Genomic DNA, 13,594 nt, shown 5'->3' on the forward strand with positions numbered 1-13,594 from the left:
ATGATTCTCAAAACCTAGCCAGTTGTCGCCCACTCAGCCTTCATCGCTCACTCGGCCTCAAGCCCTCCGTCAACCAGCTCCACTTCCTTCTGGCCAACATGGATGCCAACAGCAACTGCACCGTCTTGTCCAAGTTGTCTTGCCCGATATTGCTATTTTGAACAAAAAGAAGAAATTCACAAAAGGAAAATGCAAAAAAGGAAAATGGTCTCTCGGACTTATAGATTTGAGGAGCATTCTTCAAGTGATTTCACGAGAACTGAAGGATTCTTGGAGTACTTTCCCGAAAGGCTCTGCAGAGAAGAGAAGAGGCTATTTTCCAGCCAAAAGGCTTACAGATATACAAACGAGTGACGTCTTAGACGGAATCCCACTTAAACAATCTTGATGCTGAACAAAAAGAAGAAGATAAGACCTTCCTCTATGTCGGGCAACTCATAAATTCACTTGTGCTGCCCATGGCCTTGCAAACGGCCATTGAGTTCGGCGTATCCCAGATTTTTGCCAAAGCGAGTCTTGGAGCCAAGCCCTCCTCGTAGGTTGTGACAGAGGTGCCCACTACTAATCCTGAGGCACCCTAGATGGTAGACCGCATCCTCAAGATGCTGGCGAGCCACTCCATGGTAAGATGGTCAGTGAGTGCTATGGACGCTGGGTTTCGTTACTTTTGTAGTGCAAGTCTTCTTATTAACGAGTTGGTGCTAGGCAGCTCGAGATCTTCTCCTTTGATCCCAGATTCCCAAGACAACTTCTCTCTTCCTCTCCCGTGGTTCGTGAATGTGTTTCTGGAAGCATCGAAAGGAAAAAGTAAAATGATGTTGTTTTTAAAAGTTGAGTCATACGAGTTCGACCCAATTTGGTTTTGTTTGGGTGAGTTTGGCACCTTAATTGGAGCCATTCGGATCGGGTTGGGCTCAAACCTGTGTTTAACCGCCCGGATTGCAAGCCTACTTTCTAGCATGTGGCATCTCCTTCTTGAGTTTTCCTTTCCTCTCTCACCATTTCATCTCCCCATAACTATCACTCTTCTTCTTCCTTCACTTCTCCTTTGCCCTTTAACTCCTTCCCTCTATGCTCATCTCTCAGTCTTCAAGCCTTTTGCACCCATTATTTTAATGGCTCCCATAGATCCTTCTAGATATGCCTTACCCCCTTCTCACTCAAGACAACCATTGGATAGCTCTCATGGTAATCCATCGGGAAATAGTTCCAGAACTACCATTGGAGTCGACTATGTGGTGCCTCGTTTCTCGATAAAGGATGGCAAGGATTTGTGGCGCCAAGGGTGACAGTCAGTAGGCAATACCCAAGATTTAGATCGAGATTAGCAATGTTCACAAGGAATTACACATGTAAGTGAATATTCATTTAAATAACAACGGAATATGTGACGCCCTTAGATTTCGCTTGGGATCAGACGGGCACTGAAGCATCGAGACATGCAATATAAGGTTACCTACCCTCATTCATGACAATTAAGAATACAATGCAGCTAACATGCATCTAGCAATATGCAATATTCATTGCTAATATTTTTTCTTTGAGCAAATCATAAAGTACCAGAATGCTAATACCAAACTTAACTACTTATTCATAACTATTCACATATACCGAATTCGCATTAACCATTCAAAAAGTAATTTATACCATGCATGAACAAAAGTACAGTCCTACAACATGGGCCCTCTCAAACCTCAAAGAGGAAGTACATAGTACAGATTATAATATCTTAATCCCCATCTTGTACTTCCCAAAAGTTATGCGATCTCCACCAAAATCCCCGCAATATCCTTTGCGGCACCCCTAGCCCCGGTTTAGGATTTGACGGAAACTAAAACACCGGGACATGTAACACTAGGGTTACCGGCCCCTCGTACATGACAAATAAGATGCAATGCACCTACTAATAACTAATAGTATGCAATATATTGCAGTGGAAAGTCAACTTAAGTCAATTTAAAGGAAACATTAGTCATGGTACCGAAAACATAAGATTCCAATACTCTTGCATAATTCATAAGAGTCATCACGAGTTTCTAAAGAACTCCCCAAAACACAAGACCAAAACATTAAAAGCTAAATAGAAGATCCTTTCCCAAAAGTGGAATGGGTTAGAACCAGGGTCCCATCCTCAAGCAAACTTAAGAATATTCCCCTAGACGGGCAAACGTCTATGTCCAAACCCAACTCCGCAGCTATTTCCTTAGCCTCTACGGTAGAGTTCTTAGATCGTTCTAGATGTCTTGACACAAAACTCATATCTTGCTTAAGCCTCAACATCTTCTGAGGGTCCAGTGATGAAAAACCAACATCGGACTCATTAATAATAGCTACAATCCTTTTCAGTCGCTGAGCTGACACCTTAAGCAACTCTAGGGTAGATTGAAGGTGAGCCTCCACAATGAACTCATCCCTCTATTATTTCACTGATTCCATCCATACTTAATGGTCTCAAGTACCTAGCACAACTTCTATCATTCCGAGTGATGGGTAAATACAATAGTGAGATTTCAAGAAATCTCAGTAAGTAAACAAATAACGTGCAACAGACATCATAAGCATATGCAGCAAACTTAACAATGAATGCATGGACATGAACTTATACATATGCACTTGACCTTTCAAGATTTCGTATAAAAACATGACATTTCATAACTTTTGCTTTCATAAATATCCTTTCATCGTTTCATACTTGTTCATTAACATACTTATGAGCTCGTGGCGTTTCTTGACTTATAGCATAACATTGGATACCTCACGGCTCCCCTATGCACCGTGTGTTTTCCGCTAGTTACTGCATCAACCATTGGTCACTTTGACCAAGGTGACTACGTCTTGACTTTTATATACAACAGCTCGCATTTCACCTTCATCGTAGGTGCACCCACTAGCTTTAGGTGCGATCTCGCTCTGCCGGTATCCTTTTCTTTTAGGTACCATTCAAGATCTGCCGACAGTACTTCATCGACCCAGGGGTATCCCTCCATTTTAAACACTCCTGAGAGTACAGAGGAGTTCCACTAGGACATTCCCCCATCCCAGCATTTGGGATCGTGATAAAAACTTTACTTTTTAAAAAAACTCTTTTCCTTTCAAAAAGGGTTTTCACAATCTCAATGCATGTGACATGACAATAATTGTTAGAACTTTCATGACACACAATAAATACAAAAATGCTTCATCATAACCATGAGATGCCAAAATGCTTCATCATCATAAAACAAAACATTCATACATGTAATACATATCCCATTACAGCTTGAAAATATTAGAACATGCGAATATGTTCCTTTATAACAATTCAAGGCATTTATATCAATCAAAGGCATACATTCCAAGATTAAACATGTAAGGGCCAAAACCTTCAAACCCTAATATAACCAAAAATCGTTCTTATCACATAAATCCCAAAGCGCCAATTATCTTACTTCATCTATAAGGTTGGCCAAAAGCTTTTATGTAGGGAAACATACATTCCAATCAATTTTCATGAACTTAGAATCTTCTAATACATTGAGCAAAGTTTTTAATAAAGAAATCTCATGAGTGTCGAAACCTTTTCTTGTGAGTATGGGTGATCTTTTGATGAACTTAGTCCCCTACCTAAAAGGATGAAATAACAACATTCATGTTTAAACCACAAAGAACAACCCGAAACCCTAGCATGACTTCTTACTCCATTTCGTTTCCACATTATACACACCTTCCATAAACCATTTCAATCATGCTTTAAAACAATCATATCAAGAGATATTCATAGCACATAGAAGAACAACAATATCAGAAGTGACCATACAAAACCAAAATAACCAACAAGTTCACAAGCCATATGCATAAAATATCCAAGTACAAGTTAGAGGTGTACTTACAAAAATCCGAAATATGTGTTTATAGCAAGCAAGCTAAAAATCACATGTAATACTAGTTAGGATCATTACTCAAGAAAAACCCTAATCCATGTGTTCAAGTGTAGTGCTCCTTACACCATTTGCTTTCCAAGAAAACTCCAAGTTTTCGGACCCTTCCCTCTTGAATTCGAAACTTATCTTCAATAAAAACCCTAGCTACAAATCACTAGTGTCGTGTCTTATCTCAAAACACCATGCTTTAAGGCTTAAAAATAAGTAGGGTTACATTTATCTTTCTTGAAGAAAACCCTAATCTGACCATGTGAGTGTACGCGTGGTTCATGTGTAAGAACCTTTCAAAACACAAGCTAAACTCATCATTAGATTGAGTTGGAAACCATAAGACACCTCCTTGCATGTGGCGTCCTCTTCCTCCAAGCCGAAACTCACTTCCTCTTTTGCCCTTTCCATTCATGTCTTGGTCCAATGTACCTTATGGCTAAAAGGTCTTTTACTAAACTCAAATCTCCCTCCATCTCTTATAGGTGTGCATGTGTGCCAAGTGGCATGTGAAGAGTGTATGCATTGGCCTGCCGAACCCTACACTTCCCTAGGAGATCTTCTTTTTCACCATACCTTTGGACAAACATGTGATTGGTCCCTTTTGGCATGAAGAACTTTGCCTTAGAGGTCCACCTCAAGGGGTTTCTTACCTTTCTTCCCTTATTTCCATCTAGATTTATCAAGTCCTATACATAACCTCATTGGATGAAAACTATCATGCATAAACCTCAAGTTGGGCGTGAACCCTAATTCATTGGGCTTCAAAAACCCTAGTTTCCTACCAGGGCTGAAACTCTCATGGGCTTAAAAAAACAAATACACAAAAGCCTAGAAAGTCTTGGTCGTCACATCTTTCAGTAGCAGTATAGTAATATTCATGTACCAGCCTATCGATCAGAAGCTATCGCCTATAGTAAATTCAGTACGACTTGGTTTTGGCTATGCCAACCTTAGCCTGGTCCAATTTGGTTCCATCAATCCCTGTCATATGGTCTACCATTCCGGAAGGAATGGTAGTTGCAACTACCACAGTGAGATTTAATTACAAATCTCAGCAAGTTAACAAACAACTTAAACTGACAGTTTAAATGCATGCATGACAGTAAAAGCATGAATGGAAAACTTGATCATAAACAAGCATGATGTGACTTGACAAACAACATGACATGTACTGACATAACTTGAACTGACGTGAAATAAACATAACATAAAGCTAAACGTTAAACTAAACATGAATTGAACGTGAACTGAACTGATACTTAACATGAACTGAGACTACAACTGAACATAAACTTGGAATCTTGCTCAATAATTAAGCATGATTAATAAAAAGGACCATATGAGTGCGACATGGCTCCCCTTGAGCCGTGTCCCTGTCGATTAGCACATCATAACACATGTATATGCCCTAGCTATGAGTGCGTTAACATATGTATTGGTTCACAGGTATCTGCACCTCCTATGAAAAATATAATGTACATATCCCTTGACAGGTGTCTGCACCAACTAAAGTGTGAATAACATGAAATTGAAAGTGTGGGAGGCACCATCAGCGTTAGTGCCTGACTTCACTCAGGTGACCGGCATGAACAAATGAGTTTTACTAGGATATTATCACATCCTAGCACTTAGGGTCATCAAGATAGGCCAAGGGGCGCAATCTCCCCAAGTTCCTAGAAAATAGCTGCTAGGAAGCGTGTGGGAGGGGTAACCACGACTTCTACGCTAAGGAAGGAAAGGTGTGCGTTGCCGCAGCAGGCTAAGGCAACCAAAATGATGATCATGAAGAAGTATTTGTGGGAATGCATGTCGAAAGAGCAACTATGGCTCTTCCAGTGAAGAGAGAGAGAGGGACTCGTTGGACCTGGTTGAGAGGGCGCCGAGACGGGAGTCAAAGCTCAATGCCGCATTAATTATTTTCCTTAGGATAGGGTATCACGCCCCCTAACTGATTCACATGCATGAAGCATGAAGCACAATGGGACAGCTCCTTGGGATGAAAGCAACAACACCCCAAACTACCTAGTATAAAAGCTCGTTCAAGGTATGATCAAACTCACGGAATTTAAGGGCAAAGAAAATACTTCTTAAAAAGGAAAACTAATTTAAGCATTGGAAGGTCCCCTGACTAGCCCCGAGCTCCCTCCTTTATTTGTATGTTTACAGGTCCCTTGGTCCACCTCTTGGCTATCCAAGGAGTCCTCTTGGTGCGTACGAAACACGTCCAAAATAGTTGCACCGTCTGTGGGATCTTCTTAACAAATTAACGTGTGCTTTGTACATCGGAGGTACTTCAGGGTAGTTTTGGTCTAGTGGGCTCATCATTAACCATGGACACACCACAAATGGAGAAAGACGAGTTAGTTAAAAGGTTGGTGGCACAGGTAGAAGCACGTCAGAAAGGAAATGTGGCTTTGCGAGAAGGCCCCCATAGACCAACGGAAGAACTGAAGCCAAGTCGTAAACAGGAAGAAGAGTCACACAAAGTCATAATAGAGGATGACAAGGGAGATTAAAAACATAATAATAATGCAACAGGAGCTCCAAGATAAGTACCATGAAATGGCGAGAAAAGTAGGAACATCATCCTCAGTAGACCAAATGCTTGCCAGCACTGGCCTGCCTTACTGATGGGAACCAAAGTCGGCCTAGACTTAAAGATCCTATGCAAGTTTCAGATAGGCCAATTACAAGATCAAGAGCTAAGCAGATCAAGGAAGCAATGCAAGGATTGTTGCAATCCACTTGAGATGAGTTTAGTAAGAGCCCAACATTCAAGATGAGCTTAAAAGATGAAGATCCAGTTTTGATTCATTTGATAAGCTATGGAAGAGGGCAACAACAACACTTAAAGGCTTTGGGCACTTGAAGGCTTTCAACTTGTTTAATTCATTTAAAGGACTTATTTTATTAGTTTAGAATAATTGAGTTTATTATGGGAAAGGACTTAAAGGGGGCCTATGCAAGGGCATATTGCGAAAGTTATTATTTCATTGAACTAGGCTTTCTAGAGGTTACTATAGCGTTACTGTAGCCGCGACACTGTAGCCGTCGCACTGTTCATCCAGGGGCATTTTGGGTAAAAGGGGCTTTATTTTAGTTAGAGTTTTAATTAGGTTTAAGTTTAAATACTATTTGTAGCCTCATTTTAAGAAGTTTATGAAATTTGATTAATTTATTCATTGTGAGTTGAGTTTATCTCCTCTTTGTTCTTGAATGAACTTTTATACTTAGGAAAGGTAAATCACAACATTTGTGGCATTCCTCATTGTAATCTGGATTATTGAGACAGGTTCTTCAACAGGTCTAGATTTTAATATAATCTAGGTTCTTGAAACGAGTTTCATCGGGTCTAGATTCTCCATCCAATGACTTGATTTTGGCTTTCTTGGGTGTGTTTTCAAATTGATTGTGGGTTGAAGGGATTACATTCCTATGGGTTCATATCATTTGGTATCAGAGCCAGGTTTCCAATTAGGTCTAATTCTATCTTTTAATTTCTTGCATCCTTAAGTTTAATTCTAGGGCTACATTGTTCTAGGGTTCTAAAAAAATAAAAAAGTAGGCTGCCGAAATTCTTAGAGTTTTTGGTTTGGCTGAAATTTGCATCAGCTAGGGTTTCAAAATTCTAGGGTTTCCTGAATCTCTAAGTTTGTCAACTGCTTGGAGTGTCGTTCCATTGATTCTCTTATATTTCATTGTTAATTCTTGTGTGCTTGAATTCAATTGCTTGATTTTCACAATTGAGTATTGCTATTTGTGATTGAATTAGAAAGGAAAAGAAAACAAAAACAAAAAAACAAAAAAAAAATGTGGCATATTCAAAGGTTGCTACATAGTTACAACAAAGAGAAAGAAAAATATTTGTTGATTGAGCTTTATCATCAAAGGGTTGAATACATCTTTCTAGTTGGTATCTTGTTTTATAATTACTGTTTCCCAAGGGTAAATTCCTTAAGTCTCGTGTCATTTTATTCCTTCCTTGTTTCTTGTTTCTTAGATCTATATTACTAGTTGGAATAATACAAAGTTGTATTGAATTTATATAGTTCAACTAGTTCTTAAAGAACTTGAGCAGGAAAACTATTGAGGTAAAAGGCAAGAGATTGTAAGACTTTTATCAGGAAAAATCCAATTAAAAGTGAAACAAGAGTTGAGTGCCATTATTCGAGTGTAAATACGTAAGGGAGTGTGTGAGGTTTTCCACTAACATTCTTTAGTGCAACACTTTACAATATCTCACCGGACTGGCTCTTCACCAAAGTGGATGGCAGATAACTCATCATTTGTGTTGCAAGCCATGCAACAACAGTTTGAGGGTTGAACTTGGTGTTGAGTGAAGTGAGAGATAGTATGAATCATCAAAAAGTAGTGATTAGAAATCTATAGGGTAGGAGAAATAGGAGGCGATGTGAGTCTAATGTTGAAAATGTGTATGAGAAAGAAGAGTATGGTGATTCTCTTGATACTAGGCGTGCACTCAATACACCTATTAAGATTGATGAAACAGAACAGCAGAGCGAGAACATTTTTCATACTAGATGCCACATCAACAATAAGGTATGTAGTATGATCATTGATTTGAGGAGTTGTATTAATTTGGCTAGCACTACTTTAGTTGAGAAATTGAATTTACCTACCTTGAAACATACTAGACCATACAAGTTGCAGTGGTTGAGTGATTGTAGGGAGGTTAGGGTAAATAAGCAATAGTGCTAGTTTCCTTTTCAATTCAGAAATACCAGGATATAGTCCTTTGTGATATAGTGCCTATGCATGCTGACCATATTTTGTTGGGGAAACCGTGGCAGTTTGATAGGAAGGAATTCCATGATAGGCTAAGGAATATGTACAGTTTTGAAAAGAATGGAAAAACAATCAAACTTACTCATTTAACTCCAACACAAGTCCATGAGGACTGATTGAAACTGAAAAGCGAGGTTGCTCAAAAAAGAAAGAGTGAAAATGAGAGAGTGATCAAAAAAGAAAGAATGAGAGTGAGAGTGATCAAAAAAGAAAATGTGAAAAAGAGATTGAGTTAAAAAGCAAGAGTGAAAGTGAGATTGAGCTAAAAAGCAAGAGTGAATGTGAGATTGAGAAAAAAAGAAATAGTGAGGCTGAAATGGAGAAAGAGAGAAAAAAGAAGATGGTGAGACTAAGACCTCAAGAAAAAGAGAGAATGAGTTGAAAAATAATTGTGACGTTGAGAGTACAAAAAAAAGATGAAGAAAAAGACATTGACAGGAAAAAAAAAAAAAAAGAATGTAAAAGTGAAAAAGAAAAAGAGAGTGGAAAGAAAAGAGAGAGTGAAGAAAGTGAGAGAAAAACAAAGAGAAAAGTGAGTTTTTATGCTAAGGCGAGTCATAATACTAACGAACTTGACGTATGTTTACCTAGTAATATTGTCTCTTTCTTACAGGGATATGAGGTCGTGTTTCCTAGCTGTGTGTTTAGTGGATTGCCACCTATTAGGGAGATAGAGCACTATATTGATTTTGTACCAGGTGCGACAATTCCTAACCGACTTTTCTTTGAAAAACATGAGTCATTGACACACTTAAAGGGACAAGGTAAGTTGTTGACTAGAATGCGTGCTAAGCGGGAGGATTGTATTGAGACATTTCCTCATATATTCAAATACACATAAGGTATGAAAAACTGTGGTTGATGCTTTAGCAAGAAGGTATGTCCTTGTCTTCATTTTAGATGCAAAATTGTTGAGACTTGAATATGATAAGGAATTGCATGATAATGATGATGACTTTGCTAGTGTGCATGGAACATGTGAGAAAGCATTGTTTGGTAAGTTCTATAAACTAGATTGGTATTTGTTTAGAGAGAATAGATTTTGTGTGCCTACTAGTTTTATGCGTAAGTTGCTTGTGTGTGATAGACATGGTGGTTTATTGGGTAACTTTGGTGTAAGGAAGACTTTCAATGTATTGCATGAACGTTTGTGGCAGTATCATTTGCCATACATTGACTTGTTGAATGAACATTTGCGGGATCATTATTTGCGTTTCATTGAGTTTTCATATAATTGGAGTGGTGATTTTCATGTAAGAAAGACTTTAGATATGTTTCATGAACATTTGTGGGAGTATTGTTTGACATTCATTGAGTTTACATATAATTGGAGTGTTCATGCTACTACTCAATTTTCACCTTGTGAAATTGTTTATAGACTTAATTCATTTACTCCTTTAGAATTAAAGCCTTTCCCAATTGATGACAGTCGTATCTTGGATGGACTATTCCAAATTCTTGAACACATTAATGATAATGCATATCAAGTGGATCTTGCAGGTAAGTATCATGTTTCTGCTACTTTCAATGTTACTAACATTTTCCCTTTGATCCAGGTGGAGATTTGAGGTCGAATCCTTTTGAGGAGAGGGGGAATGATGGGAACCAAAGTCGGCCTAGACTTAGAGATCCTTTACAAGATCAAGAGCTAAGAAGATCAAGGAAGCAATGCAAGGATTGTTGCAATCCACTTGAGACGAGTTTAGCAAGAGCCCAACTTAAAGGCTTAAAGGATGAAGATCCAGTATTGATTCATTTGATAAGCTATGGAAGAGGGCAATAACATGACTTAAAGGCTTTAGGCACTTGAAGGCTTTCAACTTGTTTAATTCATTTAAATGACTTATTTTATTAATTTAGAATAACTGAGTTTATTATGGGAAAGGACTTAAAGGGGGCCTATGCAAGGGCATGTAGCAAAAGTTATTATTTCATTAAACTAGGATTTCTAGAGGTTATTGTAGCATTACTATAGTCATGACACTATAGCCGCGGCACTGTTCATCCAGGGGCATTTTGGGTAAAAGGGGCTTTATTAAAGCTAGGGTTTTAATTAGATTTAGGTTTAAATACTCTTTGTAGCCTCATTTTAAGAAGTTTATGAAATTTGATTAATTTATTCATTGCGAGTTGAGTTTTTCTCCTCTTGGTTCTTGAATGAACTTTTGAACTTATCAAAGGTAAATCACAACCTTTGTGGCGTTCCTCCTTGTAATCTGGGTTCTTGAGACGGGTTCTTCAACGGGTCTAGATTTTAATATAATCTAGGTTCTTGAAACGAGTTGCATCGGGTCTATATTCTCCATCCATTTACTTGATTTTGGCTTTCTTGGGTGTGTTTTCAAATTGATTGTGGGTTCAAGGGATTACATTCCTATGGGTTCATATCACTTACAGTGCGAGCGTGATGGCAATGCCACTACTGCCAAAGTTCAAGGTCCTCCAGATTGACCTGTATGACAGAACTAAAGATCTGTTGGAGCATTTTGACACCTTTAGGGCACACATAACCCTGCACGGGTTCGCAGAAGAGGTTGCATGCCGACCCTTCCCTTTGACCTTAAAAGGGATGGCACGAGCCTAGTTTGCATCCTTTGCACCAAACTCATTTCGCCATTTTGAGAATTTGTCACGGTTCTTCCTCACTCAATTCCTGGCCAGTCGTAAGAGGCGACAATCGGCGGCTTATCTCCTGACAGTCATGGAGTGAGAAGATAAAAGCCTAAAGTCTTACCTGTATAGATTCAATAAGGAGCGTATGACAAACACTCGAAACGTTGATACAATTAATCACCAGGCAGACAAATTCATTAATGTGAAAGATACTTTGCGGGCTTTAACTGCCCCAAGAAGAACAGAGCTGAAATAGACCAAGAACAAGGCCAAGGCTTACGCGCAAGCAAAGCCATCAGAGAAAGGCAGATGAAATAGGCAAGAGAGTGGGTGTGACAAGCCCCTACCAACAAAAGGTGCTGGCCCTTGCCATGACCTCTTGGCGCTAACAACATATGATGCTAAGGGCCTCCTAGCCCGGGAGGTAAGAGCGCAAGAAGGAGAAAATCGCTAATGCCATTTTCACAGGACTACTACCCATAACATTGCATAATGTAAAACTTTAGGAGAAAGGAGGAATGAACCCCCGTGAGCAAACAGGCAGGACCAACGGGGCAATCAAGAGCGCGATAATGGCAAGACCACAGTCGTTTCCTTTAGAAAGGCCGATGAGGAAGGGATCCTCTAACCACATGATAATGCATTGGTGGTCACACTATTGGTCACCAACTTTCCCTCTGGAGGATCCTCGTCGATAATGATAGTTCTGCGGACATCCTCTTTTAGGATGTCTTTTGCCGCTTGGTTATTGATCCTGCTTGCCTATGGCCAGCACCTATTCCATTGAAGGTTTTCATAGGAGATGTCATCCAGCCTATGGCAGGAGAATGCCCCCCACCTTTGGCGAGAGAACGTGCCCACATTTTTTCAGTCATGGCAGATTTTATAGTAGTGAAGTCACCCTCATCCTACAATGCTATCTTGGGGCGCCCTATATTGAACAGATTAAAGGCTGTAACATCGACCTACCATTTAAAGATTAAATTCCCAACAGCCACGGGTGTAGGAGAGAGGTCAAAGGAGGAGAACAAGTGATCGCCAGGGAGTGCTACATGCAGGAGTTGAAGCCCACTAAGATGGCCATTCCTGCGATAAAGCCCACGATCGAAGGAGAGGTCGTCATCCCAAGTCCCCCCAGATCACTCCTGCAAGAACGAGTAGGTATTGGCACGGGCAGAACCAGGTGAGCCACTCAAATTAGTCAATTTGTTCGATGACCGAAAAGGAACCACAGTCAAGATAATGGGAAACCTAGGATCATAATTACAAGAAGCTATGAGACAACTGTTGACTAAACATCAGGACGTGTTCGCATTGAGCCATGAAGATATGCCTAGAATAGATCCTGACATCATCCAACATAGTTTATGTGTGGATCCTGAGGCGAGGGCGGTCAAGAATAATTGTCGGAGTTTCAACATTGAAAAATGTGCCACCATCACCAAGGAGATAAATTAGGTAGAGTTCCAGGAAGTACATTACCCGGAGTGACTATCTAATGTAATACTAGTGAAGAAGGCTAGCGGGAAATGGAGGATGTGCGTCGACTTCACCAATTTAAACAAAGCTTGCCCCAATGACAGCTTCCCCCTACCGTGAACAGACTTGAGTGTTGACTCCACGGCAAGTCACCAGATGCCGAGCTTCATGGATGCTTATTCTGGGTATAATCAAATTCGACTTAACCCAAATGATGAAGAAAATATGTCATTCATTACTGATAAGGGCCTGTATTGCTACAAAGCTATGCCCTTTGGCTTAAAAAATGCAAGGGATACCTTAAAGGCTGGTGAATCGGATGTTCAAGGAGCAAATTGGCCACAATATGGAGGTATACGTGGATGACTTGCTTGTCAAAAGTAAGACCTCCTCACAAAATCTGGCCAACCTACAGGAGGCCTTTGTGCTGTTGCGACTGTACATAATGAAGCTCAACCTTGACAAATATGCCTTTGGCATTGGCTCGGGAAAATTCCTCGGCTTCCTAGTCTTGGAAAGAGGAATCGAGGTAAACCTCGAGAAGGTGGATGCTATCCTAACAATGGCCCCACCATGAATTATTAACAATGTGCAGAGATTGGCCAGTAGAATAGCCGCCTTAAATAGATTTGTGTCCAGATCAACAGACAAGTGCCTTCCCTTTTTTAAGGTGTTGCGAAAGGCCCAAGAATGGAACGACGAATGCGAAAGGGCATTCGAGGCCCTCAAAACTACCAAGAAGGGGGAAGTCTTAAGCCTGTACCTGCCTGTGGCGCCCCCGACCC

The sequence above is a fragment of the Juglans regia genome, chromosome 6 (genome assembly GCF_001411555.2).
Source record: "Juglans regia cultivar Chandler chromosome 6, Walnut 2.0, whole genome shotgun sequence".
Taxonomy (NCBI): Eukaryota; Viridiplantae; Streptophyta; class Magnoliopsida; order Fagales; family Juglandaceae; genus Juglans; species Juglans regia.